Source organism: Periplaneta americana, chromosome 6, assembly GCF_040183065.1.
Source record: "Periplaneta americana isolate PAMFEO1 chromosome 6, P.americana_PAMFEO1_priV1, whole genome shotgun sequence".
Classification (NCBI taxonomy): domain Eukaryota; kingdom Metazoa; phylum Arthropoda; class Insecta; order Blattodea; family Blattidae; genus Periplaneta; species Periplaneta americana.
In genome coordinates this window covers 40805576-40823987 of record NC_091122.1, presented here as the reverse complement: position 1 = coordinate 40823987, position 18412 = coordinate 40805576, and the positions used below count along the sequence as shown (strand labels likewise).

The window sequence follows — 18412 nt, the reverse complement described above, 5'->3', positions numbered from 1 at the left end:
TCACACCAGAATTGGAAATAAAACGTGATCAATAAATTTTATTGTAACAGACTTTTTCTACGTCTCTAGTAAAGCAACAAATAAAAATAACAACGAAATTAACAACTATAATTAAAAACATATCCTTTGAAGAAAAAAGTAGGCCTAAGCAATAATAATCCCACCAGAAATGAAAATAAAACGTGATCAATAAATTTCATTAAAACAAACTTAATTTTTCTACGTCTTCAATAAAATAACACATAAAAATAATAACAAAATTAATAGCTACAATTAAAAATATATCCTCTGAAAAAAAAAAAAGTAGACCTAACCTTTATTTCTCTGGAAATTTAGCAGCCTAAGTGACAGAACTTTAACCGGTATCTAATGTCCTTTCGGTTAGACTGAAACATTTGGTTGTGAAATTTAAGGATAATGTATTCTAACAGTCACAAAGAACTTCAAAATAACAGTTTTGTTTCTGCACAGCATTCTTTTGGAAACCCAGGAACCTTTCTGAATCTTTCGGAAATCGGAAAAAGGATAACTGTGGCCTCTTTCTCTTACCGTTGCTACAATTTATAGCACTACAAACGTCTCCTCCTTGTCCCATATTATTATTCCAATTATTATATTTTGGCCATTAAGATTTTCATTATAACCAATAATGAACATTTCACAAGCATCAATGTGAAATACGCAACGAGCTAGCACTCGATAGAAATACGACACAATCCAAAGTCGACCATGGACAGTCTATTGTTTCTAGTTGCTAACCGCTTGGAGCGCTTTATCACGAGATTTTCAAAAAAACACCTCAAGCTTCGCGACTGTATATAATAGACTGTGCTATAACTACGTCTTTGGTTAAACCCTTGATTACGTATATAGTGATCAGGAGTTAAATGTATTCCTTATTGTCTTAAATCGATATAATCAATAAAATCCTCAATTTCTCAGCTTAGATTTATATTATCAGAATTTATGTTATGATTTCTCAAAATTTGTATTATAACATAAGATTTTTCATCCGATGACTATGCACCTATCTGCACTGCAGGCTACAAAACAAAATAGTTTACGGCCTGCACAAATATACAGTGTGTTTCAGAAACACTTTGACAAACCTTGGGGGCATGTTCCTCACAACAAAACAAGAAAAAAAGTTCATATGAACATATGTCCGATTTTTTTTTTTTTTAATGAAAGAATGTAATGAAACATCTGTTAGATATTGTCAGCTTGGTAGCAATGTTGCAACTTTAATCAATTCAGAAACTCATAACAATGAAAGTTTACGTTCACCGCCTTTCGAGGTACACTCCAACAATTTAACTTAAGTTTGTAACCGATAATAATATTCATTTTGTTAGATAATCGAATGATGTTATCGATACAAATCTGTTGATCTACCCATTATATCCTAGATGGTTATGTGTTTCCAAGAAGTCTTGTTTACTACAACCATTTGTCATTTGAATATTTGTTATGAGTTTCTGAATTGATTCAAGTTGCAACACTTGCTACCAAACTGACAATATCTAATAGGCCTAGATGTTTCATTATGTTCTTTCATTAATAACTAAAAAACTAAGGATTTTCGGACATATGTTTATTTGAACTTTTTTTCTTGTTTTGGTGTGAGGAACATGCCCCCAAGATTTGTCAAAATACTTCTGAAACACCCTGTATACTTTCAACTACCGGTACTGTACACGTATATCATGAGGAGCATAGTACTAATAAGCGAATAAATAATCATTAACTTTTCGAAAATATACAATTTCCATATATATGTATCTGACGACATACAGTAATGCCCTTCTATTTTATCACTTATACTCAAATGCGAATTTCTAACCTTCGATATACGATTGCTTATTTACTGCCTACTAAGATGGTATTAATTGGAGGATGGTAGCTTTGGATCGCGAGACTAGTCCTTGAGGAAGCTAAGACTCAGCAATGATTTGTAGAGCTACTGATGATGATGATGATGATGATGATGATGATGATGATAACTTTTTAGAGGACCAATTGAAAGGAATATTTGGCTATTATTAACGCCAGTAGACGTTCTTTTCACTCAATCGCAGCTCGTAGTTTTTAAAATAAAATTGGGGGAGGCTGTGAATGAGCACATATCACCTGAAAATTGGTTAGGACTACGGGGATTATTTATTTATTTATTTACTTTTGCTTATTTATTCGCCAGTTTATTTTCGTTATATTTAGATAGTACAGTGAAGACAGTTCTTACTACATTATCATCACAGGGAGAAGAAATAACCGTTACGATTTATCATGCATCAAAAGGTTTGTTTCAGTAAGCAAAATAGAACGCGTTCCGAACTAATAACGAACTTCGTTCGACGCATGCGCTAGTTGTGTACGGCGTCAGAACTATTGTAGTTCGGAACTTCACGTTGTTGGAACATTTTTTGAACCCTTCTTTCACGGCCTTCGGAGTTTCTTCTCACATTAAAATTATATTCATCTTCCGAACTTAATTATTCGTCAAATATATCGCTATCGCCTTCCAAATCACTCATGATGGACTTTTTTTTTTAATTTTAACCTGCCTAGTCTCGAAGCATTTTAACCATAACTTCAGATTAAACCATCTGCGCACGTGTCAACAGTTCAGAATTCCCAAATCCTATCTATCTGGAACATTGTCGGCCACTTTTCAGACAATCGCGGATTTTAACAATCATAAATTTGTATATATATATATATATAGTACTTTACACTCGACAAAATATCAGTGGCCAATATACATAATCATGAAATTAGAAATAGTGAACAAATTGTAGATCACACAAGAGCAACACAAACTTTTTAATTGTGGGGATGAAATTATATAATAAGCTCCCCAGTCAATATTATAAATTACCAATCAATAGCTTCAAAACTAGATTTTACAATTGGTTATTAAATAATCCTTTTTATTCTGTTGCTGAGTTTTTCAACACAAATTCGTATGAAATTGCATTTTAATAAATAAGTTTAATTGTACTTTAATAATTTTCTTTAATCTAAAATTCTCAAATTACTTCAGGTTTTCATTGTAATATTTAAATTTTACTGTTTCTTTTATTAGTCTTTTCAATAGTACATTATGCAACGAGCCTATAATGAAGGTAATTAAGAAGTGAGTATGGATATTTATGAAACGAGCGCAAGCGAGTTTCATAATTTTCATACGAGCTTCTTAATTACCATTATAGGCGAGTTTCATACGACTTTTTATGCTCGACCATATTTCTAACGTGATATTATTAATTTTATTGTATCTGACCTGGAGCAATGTCCCGTATGTTGTGAGATGTGCGCAGACGCGAAAGTATTGATTTTTTCCGAGGAACAGATGTCCACATTGACCTTGCTAGGCCATAAGAACCTACAGAGATAACATTGAAATTAAATTAGACATTGAAAAACGAGATGAAAAATTGTATTTATTTGAATATTATTTACAATTAACGCTAATTATTATAGTGACAGAACATAACCTTCTGCGACAGTATTGGATTTCCAGCCTCCGTGACTTTTCGCTAATTCTCTTTCGATTGCATATCCGAGAATAATCGATACTTGCGGTTTTATAACGGTAGAAAGCTGACCTGTCATTGGCTGAACAGTTGTAACCTGAGTCGTCATTGGCTGAAAGACCTGACCTTTAATAAGTAGGTGTACTTTAATGACATGCATTAAAGGTCTGCTACCAGGTGTATAGTTACTACATTTCGGCATGGTCGAGCATAAAATGTATTTATATGTTTTTCAATGTATTTTGACGAAGCCTAAAACTGTATGTCTGATGGCCAAATAAATTTAATTGAATTGTTCCTGCTCTTAATCGAGAACCAATTTCACTCGTTCCGAAGCACATTGGAACAGGGAACTGGGAGTTCAGTATCGGTTCGGAATCAGTTCTAGTCTTATTGGGTTGGGACGCACATTGAGCTACTGCGCATGAGCAGGCAGTTCAGAATCGATTCTGAACCGTGCTGGAGCAAACCTAAAGTCTCGCTAGATGGTGTTAAGTGCCACAACTAATGATACCGTTGGACTTCATTTCTCAATTACTTCAGCAAATAGCCGCAACAAACATCTGATTTTATAACATCAACGCAATTAAAAAAATAATTAAGAGTAGGCCTATACATCCAACTAAGGCCCCTGGTCCAGATCTAATCAGCAATCAACTTCCTCAGAATCTTCCTATTCCTGTAATAATCCATTTATATAAAACATACAAGAAATTTTTCGTCAACATCACTTCCCAGCAAAATGGAAATATAACTGCTCTTCCTAAACCAGGAAAAAATCTACTTCACCCCCAAAACTCACGCCCGATAACCTTAACTCAATGAGCAAGATACTAGAACTTACAATATTACAAGCTATTCTTCCAATGAACTGCGCTATACAAACAATTCGGCTTCAGAGCTCAACACTGTCACATGTGAATTAATAGTACATTATGCAACGAGCCTATAATGGCAGTAATTAAGACGCGAGTATGTTTGTTTATGAAACGAGCGCAAGCGAGTTTCATAATTTTCATAAGAGCTTCTTAATTATCATTATAGGCAAGTTTCATACGACTTTTTATGCTCGACCATATTTCTAACTTGAAATTATTCATAAGTTTTTATGTTATGTTGATGTAGTGACGAACGGAACTGACCTGAATTGTGAGATGTGCGCAGACGCGAAAGTATTGATTTTTTCCGAGGCACGAATATCATTCACCTTGATATAACCTAGAGAACATTAGTCTTGATATAACCTGGAAATTGATTTAGAATTGAAAAACGAGATGACAAATTGAATTTATTTGAATATTATTTACAATTAACGTTAATTATTATAGTAACAGAACATAACCTTCTGCGACAGTATTGAATTTCCAGCCTCCGTGACTTTTCGCTAGTTGTCTTTCGATTGCATATCCGAGAATAATCGATACTGGCGGGTTTATAACGGTACAAAGGTGATTTGTCATTGGCTGAACAATTGAATTATAATGAATAGGTGTACTTTAATGAGGTGCATTGAAGGGCTACTACCAGGTGTATAATTACTACATTTCGGCATGGTCGAGCATAAAAACTTTTAATTCACTGCTGTCAATAAAGCTATTGTTTACTGTTGACCATACCGAATTATCATGAAGTTTGGCTTTGATTAACATAATATAAAATAAATACGTAAAGATTAAATTTTTGGTCCTACAGAATTATCTCTTATGGTTACCATTGTTTATTAATGGAGAAAAATTTGCTCTGGCGCCGGGGATCGAACCCGAGACTCTCAGTTTTACGCACTGGGCGCTCTAACCAATGAGCTACGCCGAGGCTCAATCACCAGCACAGAATCGAATCTTTCTCCTTTGATACTTTCCCTTAGTTGCCTTGCTCCATGTTCGACATATATATTAAGTCAATTGTCATTATCAGTCATTACACAAGGAGCGAACTCATTTGAGTGACTTCGTGGCCAGGACTGCACTGTTGGCGATATACCCTATAATATAAAATGTTTTCTTACACCAAACGCTCATGGATGGTGGTTTGGATAGCGGATATAGTTTAAGAAAAGCTGAGTGCCCTTTGATTTTGCAGAATTTATATGATTGCAGAATATCAAGCGCTGATATAATGTAATGCCTTACGTCAGTGATGTCAAAGCAAGCGCATTTTTCTGACCTTGACGTCGTGCACGGGCAGCAAGCGCTAAGTATGGAAAGAGGAAGGGTTGTGTATATGAATAAGCAACCTGTTGGATTAAGAAAACAGTGGTGCACAAACTTCAAACGGAACGTGAAATTTTATGTCGTTATTTTTATATGCCTTCTTTCTGTTTAATATTATCTATATTGTCTGTAAAACAAAAGTACTAACACTGATTTCTTAATATTGCACTTGTGTTTTAAATCTTAATAACATAATAGAGAGTTAAGAAGGGATATTCACTTAAATTCCATAGCAGTATAATATTATACTGCATTAAGTGAATGAAACATCATTCATAAAGAAAGTGATATTCCAAAGAAAGAGATTGACTATGACATGATAAGTTGGAATTTATATTGATGGTATCTTCAGCCTTACAAAAGTAATCATTAAACTAATCAAAACAATATTACAGTGCAAAGCAAAGTTACCTAGGCACTGTATCTGTTTTAAGTGTAACTAATATTACATAACAAAACTCTTATCGCATTATGGTTTTAAGGTGATATTTGTGAGCAACTTCCTATCATCAGAATATTAAATTATTTTCTCGAAATCTGCTGAAGCTATAGAGCTGACATTTTTACAACACATGGGCACGTATCTTTTGCTTATGATGCAACAGTAGTTGCTTTGTTAATTCATTTCCTTACAAACATTAATTTTCCATGCGAATATTTTCAAAATTTGTAATACACTATCTTCAATAATAGGTATATACGGTATATTAGATTTACGAAAACATTCTGTAAGGCTACTAAATAAATAGGCCCATACCTGAAAATTTCACTTTTCTATACGAAAAGTTGAGAAAATATTTCTTTTGAATAAAAAAATCAAACTTGTGAAAAAACGAGCATTAAAATTAAAACTTACATTCTTATAATACACTTATACTTCTCAGACAAATATAAAAATTAATATGGATACAGTTTTAATAAGTTCTCTTCCCTTTATCTATTGAATCAGTGCTGGCCATCCCTGAATATAGCTCGACCAAGCGGCATACAGCCTACCAGCTCTTTCGTCTGTCTCTTTCCTTTCCGCTGTAAAGCGCTCAGACTCTCCTGGGCTCTAAAGCGCGCGCTTGCTCCTGTGGGCATCAATTGACATGCCTGCCTTACGTAGTTGTTGATATTCTGAGTATGATTTCATTGAATAATTCAAGGGGAAAAGATTCCTGTTGACGCCTCCTTGTCAATATGATCACGGCACTTTTACTTTAATTGATTTTGATTTTGTAGTTAATCATGTTTCTATTATTTTAATATAGCTTTGAAGTCTGGTATACGTTAAAAGAAATGAAACGGGTGGATGGGTAAAATTTCTACACATTCATACCTAAAGTTTAGTGGAGATTCGGAATATGTAGGCCTACATTTTAATACAGTGCACTATTAAAAAAAAAAAAAAGTAAAGTTTACTGTCACAATCTATATGTCTGAATAGCTAACTTCTTTCGAACACTGATATCATACTGCATGGTTTATTTTATTTTAGTAGGTTATTTTACGACGCTTTATCAACATTTTAGTTTATTTAGCGTCTGAATGAGATGAAGGTGATAATGCCGGTGAAATGAGCTCGGGGTCCAGTACCAATAGTTACCCAGCATTTGCTCATATTGGGTTGAGTGAAAATCCCGGAAAAAAAAACCTCAACCAGGTAACTTGCCCCGACCGGGAATCGAACCCGGGCCAGCTGGTTTCGCGGCCAGACGCGCTAACCGTTACTCCACAGGTATTGACTATTGTATGGTTTATCTCCAACAGCTTTCGTATAAACCTTTTTCCGTTTGTAAAATTGAAATTTAAGAAGATATTAGTAATAGTTCATACTTATTGTTCACTCTGTAATAGGGTTCAACTGTTAAATAAAACAACTGCATTTGGATTAACGTGGCGTAGGCTACTTAGTACGAACTTGACCATGAAAAAAACTAGGTAGATAATATTTCAAGTTTCTCGAGGAGGACTATCGCTACATATCGGGAATTACTAGTGTAGCGGGGTTGTTTCCCATATCACGAGGACGTCACGAGCTTCTTGGCATGTGACCTGACTCACAATCTACAAATAACACTCATGAAAGATAATTGTCAGCATACACGTTTGAAGTTTTACAAGTCGGGCTTAAAACAACACGCTGCTATCAACGACATAAAATTTGAAAGGGTTGCGAAAGAACACAGAATTCATTCGTAAGTCTGTTAATTTGGACTATTAAAAATTAAAATTAATTTTTCTCATCCCTTACCTTCACCAAACAACAGCACTATCTATTTCCTTCCTGGTGACTTTTATCATAAACCCATATTTGGGCTTTCTTCGTCTTGACACTAGATGTACACTTGGTGGGTCTCCCAGAACACGGGGTGAGACGATTCCGAGCATCCCCCTAAAACAATATAACACATCAAAATTTAGGACATAATATGAACAACCATGAATTCAGGAAGATATTGGGCCTCCACCTATGAAAAACAATGGATAATACAGGGTATATGGGGTATAAGTGCTGTCCCTTTTACAGTCGTCGGGGACGGCCTACAGGATCAAAAAATGTCCATACAACATAGGGTCAAAACTTGATAGTTTTCCCAGAAAAAAATATTTCTTTTCTTATTTTATTTGCGTTATACTGGTTATATCGTTAGTAAAATTACGAAAACAATTACATCAGTAGGTATATCTAGCAAAGAGTTAATATCAGTTTAAATAAATATTTGTGTGTTCTATTACGTTTTCGTGAAATTAAATAAAAATACATGCTTAAATTTGTTAATATTCTGGCGTGAGAGACGTGGCAACGTTCAGCAGGCAGTACTCTGCACAGACGTAAGTACGAGTCAGCTGAGTTCAAGCTCCCTGTCTATAAGTCTACTGCAGACCGGATGGTAGTTCAGTACAGGATATTCGATAATCAACTTGCAACGTCATTTATAGTTTAGGAATATCTTATGTTATCAATTTATGGAAAAAGTCATCGTAATTCAAGTGAGGCAATAAGGATGTACAGTCAACGTTTTCCTCAAAAAGGTTACTTAATCGGGGAACTTTTGTGGCAGTTTCTTAACGATTTTTTAAAAACTAGGAGTCTCTTACCCCATTTCGAAAATCCCACAACCAGAAATTTGTTTAAAAATGATACTGTTTTACGGAAGCGGAAGAGATTAAAATGTTGGATTAGATAAAAAGTTCGTGTGATTTTGTGCAGAAAACCATTATTGTTTATTTTTTAGACTGCAATAAAAAATTAAGTAATATTGTTACTGTAAATGTACCATAATGTTCTATTAATGAGACTGAAAGTTTGTAATTGCTGCTCGTGTTATGTAAACACCAGTATTATCATGGTCCGCTCCTGCATTAGAACAGAGCATCTGTTTTGTACCGGTATGTCTGTACTCGCTTGAGCTGTACCGTGTACTTACAAACTCCCTCCTCCCCATCCAGCAACGTTGCTAAACGTCTAATATTGTGAACTTTAATAATTTATTAAATATTGGAATTAGAAAAAATTGTAAGGGCATTTTTCTTCCTTATGACAAGAATTATCATCAGTTAAAATAATGGCACTTATACCCTTACACCCTATATATTGAAAAACATACAAACATCAATGCCCTCAGCAAAACTCTAGGTCGAACTCTAGCACAGATGACACATATAAAACATACATTAAAAATTAACTATATGCTGCATGCATTCAACATTTCTGATCAACTCTAATGTTTCATATCCCGTTTCCCTCCTACAATCTCAATTTTTTCCTTATCTTTCCTCACACTATCTTCTTCCAACTTTTTTCTCAAACTCAAAAACAATTTTCGAGTGCATTTAAAACGTCGTGGGACACAGCAAGGAATGCCATTCTTCGTTTTTACAGTAAGTTTGAAGAGGAAGAAGATAGTGTGAGGAAAGAAAAGGAAAAAATTCTCGTGCACTAGCAGATAGTTCTTCTGAAAATATTGTGGTGCTACGGTTTGCTATGAGCAATCTAGGAAAGTCTATTAGACGAACTTCAACACTTTGATAAATACCAATTCAAGTTCATAGTTAGTATCATAATATAAACATATGATGTAGCTAGTGGGTCTACTGCCGACATGACACCTAATGAAAAATTCGCTATTTTTTTTTTCAGTTTTATATTTGATCTATTCATAAATTAGTGTAATTTTATATTTAATTCATAGGCGAAAATTGACAATGTCAGAAGAAATGGCAGTGAAGGAGGAAAGCCAGCAAAAATGACTGCAGTTGATGAATTGGTATTAGATTATTAGGAAACAATTCTTCAAGTGTTGCTGGTCTAAGACAGAAAGACCGGATGGCATTGGAAAATAATCAACATCCCGATTTGTAGAGCAATTTGTATTTGAAGCTTTGCTGATAATGCATGACTTCTATTTGTCTTGTTATGGCAGGTCCCACTATATTTAAAAACTCTTCAAGGTTTTCAGCACTTTACCTAAACCGTGCATTATATTTAAACAATGCTTCCATAAAGGAATAATTATTCTTTCTCGATAGAGTTTTAGCTCTTCTCAGAACAACTTCTTCATCACTTCAATCGGAACAACTAAACCACATATTAAAAAAATAAATGCAATATTTTGTTTTGATTATCTGAGAAAGATTGTCACTAGTAACTGATAATACAGAAATCACCAGTCTTTAGAGTCTTGTAGCAATATTCCTGTCGAATACTAGTATAATCAACTAGATTAGCATTTTGAGAAACAGAATCACTTATGAACTGGTGAAATCGACCAATATTACTAGTCTGTGAACTGGTAACTACTACTTTACCCTTGTAGTTTCTAGAAACACAGACGTAAAATAAACTAATATTACTACTGTACAAACTAGTATTACTAGTCCTTGAGTTTGAGAAACAGGCCCCAGATGGCATTGAAAAATAATCAACATCCCGATTTGTAGAGCAATTTATATTTGAAGTTTTGCTGATAATGCATGACTTCTATTTGTTTGTCTTGTTATGGCAGGTCCCACTATATTTAACAACTCTTCAAGGTTTTCAGCACTTTACCTAAATCGTTCATTATATTTAAACAATGCTTCCATAAAGCAATATTGTTCTTTCTCGATATAGTTTCAGCTCTTCTCAGAAGAACGTCTTCATCACTTCAATCGGAACAACTAAACCACATATTAAAAAAAGTAACTGCAAAATTTTGTTTTGATTATCTGAGAAAGACTGTCACTGATAACTGATAATATAGAAATCACCAGTCTTTAAAGTCTTGTAGCAATATTCCTGTTAAATACTAGTATAATCAACTAGATTAGAATTTTGAGAAACAGAATCATTTATGAACTGATGAAATCGATCAATATTACTAGTCTGTGAACTGGTAACTACTACCTTACCCTTGTAGTTTCTAGAAACACAGACTTGTAAAATAAACTAATATTACTATTGTACAGACTAGTATTACTAGTCCATGAGTTTTGAGAAACAAGCCCCAGATAACTGAACTTCTAACTCACGAACCATTTCCCACCCTAAACTTTACTGCAGTGTCGCTAAGGATCATAATCACAAATGTTAATTAATTTCTACTATATTCATTGAATTTGTGCTAAAACCCGACCATAGGATCGCAAAATTCCAAAGAAAAAAGTTGTTTCGCTTCAATTCCTCTATCTATATGTCTGACAATCAGGCCCATGTTCTTTATCATTATCAAGTAATATACCAACAGAATTATATACAAGAAACAATTTTTAAACAAAATTGTACATTTTCCATTTCCATTTTATAAGACTTTTTATTATATTCGTCCCAAGGAATTCGTAGTTAAAATGTGCGAACTCATATTTCTTGTATCCTGTATTTCTCTGCGTTTAAAAACTAAATATAAACATTCTTTTTTCAAAAGTTACTCTTGGAGGTCACTTTATCTTGTAGTAAGTGATAGGAATGTTAGTATTGCTAGACCTCCTCAATATGCAGTTTTTTTTTTATGAATTGTGTACTTTCTACACGTGCTTATCACAATATAAGCAAAAAAAAAAAAACTCTGCTTTGAAGTTACGTACTGTACTTGATATTCATTTATTCATAAACGTTATTTCTAAATACAGGTAAACAGAGCTTGACTTAAACATCTTTTCAAATTAGAACATCGATGAGTTTGTGGAAAACTAATAGAAAATTAAGAAAGAGGAAACAATGTATTCGGAAGAAATCCTCTCCTTAGTCACTCTGTCTACAACGAATCTCTCAAATACTGCAGGAAATCGAAAAATCTTCCTGGCGAAGGAAAGTCTTCATTATCAATAGACAGAATATCGTACTGCATTAGTTTTACATTTTTAAAAGATGGGATACACAAATACAATTCTCCAGTTCTTTTCACATTTTCCTCTACAGACTAGGGTTGCCAGTTTTACGTTTTTCCCGTAAGTTCTACGTTTTTTAGTTCATTTTTACGTCTTACGTTTTTATTTTTTTTCCGTAAGATGCTTTCTTCCGTTTAATCACTTTTTAGCAAAAAAATCTTCAGGGCACTGATTTAGAAAAATGGGTTCATTTTTTCTGCAATGTTCCTCCAAAAAATGTAAATAGCATTGGTAAAGTTGTAGGATATTTGTTTAGTATCCCTGAGTCCAATGCGTTTGCGAAGAGAGTACGGTATTCTCTCAAATGAAACAAAAAATGGGCAGATGTGTAAGGAATCGATGTAACAAGCACTTGATTGAGATACAACCACGAGTTGCTGTAAACGTTCACGTTCCATGACAGGAGTTTAAAAAAAAATAAAAAAGTTTTACAAAATAAATCTTGATTACACAACTTTTAACACTATATCATTTTGGAAAACGTATTATATATCTTTCATGTGTTAAATTTTATGTTACTTTGTTAACATGTTTCAGCCTGCTATTGGCCATCTTCACAACTGGTTGTTTTTTGCTGGTCTTGGGGCCTTTTTTTTTGTTTCCTGTGGGGATGTGTTTGTGTAGTGTAATGTGGAGTCAAAGAGTATGTTTGTTCTGAAATTGAATTGTGTGTTGAGAATTTCATTTGGATGTGTGTTTGTGTGTTTGAATATTTCGTATTGTTCTAGTGTGTTTAGTTTCTGGCTTTTTGGTTGGATGTGTAGAATTTCCATGTCTGTGTTGATGTCTCTGTATGTGTGGTTACCATTTGTGTATTGTTACCATGTGTGTATTCTGCATATGTGGAAACGTTTTGTAATTTTATTATGTCTGTGATGTGTTCTTGTAACGTGTTTGAAATGATCTGCCTGTTTGTCCTATGTAGAAGTTGTTGCAGGTGTTACATTTGAGTTTGTATACGCCTGTGTGGTTGGATTTGTGTTGTTTGTGTGTTGAGATGTTTTTGTAGAGTATTATTTGTTCTGTATGCGATGTTGTAATTTAATTTCTTGAATGAGGTTGCAATCTTGTGTGTGTTTTTGTTTTTGTATGTTAGTGTGATGTATTTTTTGTGTCCTTGAGTTTGTGTGATTATGTTTTGTCTTTCGTATTATGTTGTCTATTATGTTAGGGTTGTATCCGTTTTCTTGTGCTATGTATTTGATTGTGTTTAGCTTTTCTTTGTAATCATGTTGGTTCATTGGTGTGTTGAGTAGTCTGTGTACCATTGTTCGGAATGCAGCTTGTTTGTGTTGTGTTGAGTGATTGGTTGTGTTGTGTATGTGTGTTGTTGTTGTTGTTGTTATGGGTTTTCTGTAGACTTTGAATGCGTGTTTGTTGTCGACTTGTGTCGACTGAATTTAACAAGTGAAAGGCACATAATACATATTACAAAATGTTTAAGAAAAGCAAAATCAGTAAACAAGTATGTATAAATAGAAAATTGGAGTGAAACTTGTAGCCGTATAACCTTATATTATAGTAAATCAAAGAATTTAAAATTGCAACTTCTAGTGATCTTCATTAAGCCGGTGAAAATGTTGCTTTTTTTCCTGAAGAAGACCTAGCAACTCTACTACAGACTCTATTTTTGCTTTCTCATTGTAAGGAAAATAAAGAATGTGTTATATTTATGAAAACTCTACTTAAAGGTGTCCAAGCAAAGCAAGACTATCTACAGTACTTGTATATCAATTGTAGTATATGGTGTTAATATAAATATACCCTTCTTAACGGAATTTATTAACTTTTGTGTAAAATTAAACTTTTTTTACACTAGTGAAAATATTCTCAGCCGATCAATAGGCAGATGCTGAAATTACACGAGTGCAGAAAAGTTCATGTTACACAAAACGGTATACACAATTTTATTACTGCAGGCACATACACAGTATGTTCCTAATAAAGCCAATTATCCCTTTGTTGAACTATTGATATTTTTAGCAACAAATAACACAATTTAACAGTTAAGCTATATGTTTTCCATTTCCTCATGAATACATTTCTAATTGTGTTAAATTTTAAAAAAGATTCATTAAGAAAGAACCAAGTGCCAGCGAAGCAAACCTTAGCATGGCCTCATTTGGCGCATTTACCTTATATGATGTCCACATCTGTGGAGTAACGGTCAGCGCGTCTGGCTGCGAAACCAGGTGGCCCGGGTTCGAATCCCGGTCGGGGCAAGTTACCTGGTTGAGGTTTTTTCCGGGGTTTTCCCTCAACCCAATACGAGCAAATTCTGGGTAACTTTCGGTGCTGGACCCCGGACTCATTTCACCGGCATTATCACCTTCATATCATTCAGACGCTAAATAACCTAGATGTTGATACAACGTCGTAAAAAAAAACCTTATATGATCAGGGATTTTAGTGCATCACGCCATGGCGGAAGTAAGTGGTCATAGTTGCAATACTTAAGAGTACAATAAAATTACACATGGTATGTCGTAAGCACATGGATAGAAATCGGGTGGATATTGCCTGAAATGCTGCACATATGAAAACTGTATAATCAAAATCCATTCTTTTGTAAATATTGTGTCAAAGAGAATTTAAAATGTTTAATAGGTTGTACAGTTATTCCAGTTTAATTTGTTGCATTATTTTACAGACATTCTGTATAAAATTCCTTCTAACTGTATATTAGATGTCAACACATCAATTGCGCAGTGTTAGAGAACATAATCAGCTGTGTTCTTCTTCGATGAGCTACGTACAGTTACTTTCAGCCTACATGTAGATAGGAAAATGTTGTTACAGTTTCAAGATTACCGCGACCAAACTCTACGATAACACTTTACGTCACAGTTTGACACTGTTCATTGTTTTTCTATATCTATTTCCGTCGTAAAAATTAAACCAGTAGTTCCACCTTACATAACAGTTTGATACTGTTAATTGTTTTTCTATAAGTACGCGTATATATATGTCTGTTGTAAAATTAAACCGATAATAATTCCTTTTGGCTAAAGCAGGGAGATGCACTATCACCTTTACTTTTTAACTTCGCTCTAGAATATGCCACTAGGAAAGTTCAGGATAATAGAGAGGGTTTGGCGTTGAATGGGTTACTTCAGCTTCTTGTCTATGCGGATGACGTGAATATGCTAGGAGAAAATCCACAAACGATTAGGGAAAACGCGGAAATTCTAGTTGAAGCAAGTAAAGCGATAGGGTTGGAAGTAAATCCCGAAAAGACAAAGTATATGATTATGTCTCGTGACCAGAATATTGTACGAAATGGAAATATAAAAATTGGAGATTTATCCTTCGAAGAGGTGGAAAAATTCAAATATCTTGGAGCAACAGTAACAAATATAAATGACACTCGGGAGGAAATTAAACGCAGAATAAATATGGGAAATGCGTGTTATTCTCGGTTGAGAAGCTTTTGTCATCTAGTCTTCTGTCAAAAAATCTGAAAGTTAGAATTTATAAAATAGTTATATTACTGGTTGTTCTGTATGGCTGTGAAACTTGGACTCTCACTTTGAGAGAGGAACAGAGAGTAAGGGTGTTTGAGAATAAGGTTCTTAGAAAAATATTTGGGGCTAAGAGGGATGAAGTTACACGAGAATGGAGAAAGTTACACAACGCACAGCTGCACGCATTGTATTCTTCACCTGACATAATTAGGAACATCAAATCCAGACGTTTGAGATGGGCAGGACACGTAGCACGTATGGGCGAATCCAGAAATGCATATAGAGTGTTAGTTGGGAGGCCGGAGGGAAAAAGACCTTTGGGGAGGCCGAGACGTAGGTGGGAAGATAATATTAAAATGGATTTGAGGGAGGTGGGATATGATGGTAGAGACTGGATTAATCTTGCTCAGGATAGGGACCAATGGCGGGCTTATGTGAGGGCGGCAATGAACCTCCGGGTTCCTTAAAAACCAGTAAGTAAGTAAGTAAATAATAATTCCTTTTACAATGTTCTATAACGATGTCATACCGTAGCTGTTAAGCAGAATATTAAACATTGCACTACTGCAAATCAGGTAATATAAATGTATTTTTGAAGCAAGTTTGACTCGCAAGGACGTCGGCAAATAAGATTGAAAAACGTCCTTGGTCTTGTTCACTACGGTACTGTAGTTGTTAGCATGGCATGTTTATCATGAAAATTTCAAATTTTTCAATATTATTTACTTAATAGGTCTACAATGTGTACGAGTATAGACTGATAGAATTAAAGTAAAAACTTATACTGGTTTGGACGTAAGAAGAAAATGCCGAAAAATAGTTATCAAAAATAATTTTTATCCGACACTCCTCTGGGAAGAACGTACGTGACCCCCAAAAAAACGAAGAAGTAAGAGAAGAAAAAAGGGGTCAGGATATTTCAAAACTGGCTTTGTATTTATCAGTGGCGTAGCGTCAATGTAAGCTAAAAAGCTCAGCTTCCCCAGTTAATAATAATTTTATAATAAACCTGCAGTTTATGAACAAAATTATTTATTAATTTTAATAGAGTTTATATTTACGCGTTAAATATTGTGATGCGGCAGCTCAGGATGATTTGTGATGCAGCAGTAAGCAAAAAGCCTGCACACACCAGCTTCCAAACAGACAGGTTTCTTACACTCATTCTTCTGTGTTACCCACCCCGCAGATTTTCCATCCCATTCTAACTAAACTACCCTGATCGCAAGGCTCGCAGGAAGCTAGCTTTGACATTGAAAATAAGTAGTTTCCGAGTTATCCCTTTTCGTCAGTTGTGTTCAGTTGAAGTGTTAGTGTGCATTGTGGCTGATATAATAAATAATGAGTGAAATAATAGTTCCTGACACCAATTTACTTGATTTTTTTTAGGACAATTATATTATCAAGACTGACTTACGAACAAAAGTGTGATCTAAAAAACAAATGACCGACTCCCTTGCTGTCAATGAAGGACAGAAACAAAAGACAGCCGCATACTTACGTACTGTATCTATTGACCGTTAATATTGTGATTTCTCTAAGTATGACAGGGAGGGAGCTAGTGTTATACTATACTGTCTATTTGATGTGTAAACCGTGAAATCATATTTTACTACGTACCATTTGAGGTCATGCCTTATTGGTGTTACTTACGAAGTTCCAACCAATCTTCGACTGCTGACTTGACATTGACTACTATTTATTTTAAGACTATATTTCTGTAATACGTTTTCTCATATTGCATGAAAGACAACTTGAATTAGCTTCCCCTGCTCAAAATTTCATGCTACGCCACTGGTATTTATCATATATAGCTCAATAAGTGTGCATTTTTTTTTTTCAAAATTTTCTTCAGTGGAGCAGCGAAATTCGAAGTGAGACAAGTGGCCAACAGGCTTGTAGCTATCATATTCAGTTTTTTCTCAGTCCCGAACTCCCTTGCAAGGACGCGTTTTGTCGTATCTATTAAAGTTTTCCCTCTCATTTCCTTCTCTTTCAATTCAATTCAATTCAATTCAATATTGTATGTATGTATATACATAGTCGGCCTCGGTAGCGTACTTAGTATAGAGGTGGCGTTTTATGCTCGGGGTTGTGGATTCGATCCAGGCCCAGGTCGATGGCATTTAAGTCTGCTTAAATGCGACAGGATCATGTCAGTAGATTTACTGGCATGTAAAAGAACTCCTGCGGGACAAAATTCCGGCACACCGGCGACGCTGATATAACCTCTGCAGTTGCGAGCGTCGTTAAATAAACCATAATTAATATATATATATATATATATATATATATATATATATATATATATATATATATATATATAGTAACTATCTGTAACGAAGTAACGAAAATATCGTCGTTACTTTTGTCCTTTGTAATACATTTTGTAGTAAGAATCTCACACTGTAATACCGGCTTTATTTGTGTGTGTGTGTGTGTGTGTGTGTGTGTGAGCGCGTGCGCGCACTTTTTTTTTGCAGAGATCAGATCTGAGACGCTACTTTCTGGAAAACAGGCACATTTATATCATTAATTATTTATTACTTAATAACTTCAGGAACAAGCAAGTTTATAATTGAAGAGTCCACTGCAAGAATGATGGATGTCATTTGGAATACATTTTGCAGGAGAAGCAATTGAAAGTTTGAAATGTTTAGCGCTCAAAGCTTAACTGTGATTTTCCGATCATTACTGGAAAATGACTATCACTGTTAATGCCATATAACTCTCTATGTACATTCTATATGTCTTAAGCTATGCATAGACAGTCTTTGTTCATTTTCGACAAAAAAGTGACATCCATCATTCTTGCAGTGGACTCTTCAATTAAAAAAGAAAAGAGCTGCAC

General features: G+C 34.5%; 1 protein-coding gene across 1 annotated transcript in view; it reads right to left on the bottom strand.

Moving 5' to 3' along the window:
- Positions 1–18412, bottom strand: part of LOC138701267 (solute carrier family 35 member G1) — a 241617-nt gene that overhangs the window by 166533 nt on the left and 56672 nt on the right. The window contains exon 2 of the mRNA XM_069827985.1: positions 7983–8123. The gene's annotated coding sequence lies outside the window, so the exon portion shown is untranslated. The remainder of the gene's footprint in view (positions 1–7982; positions 8124–18412) is intronic.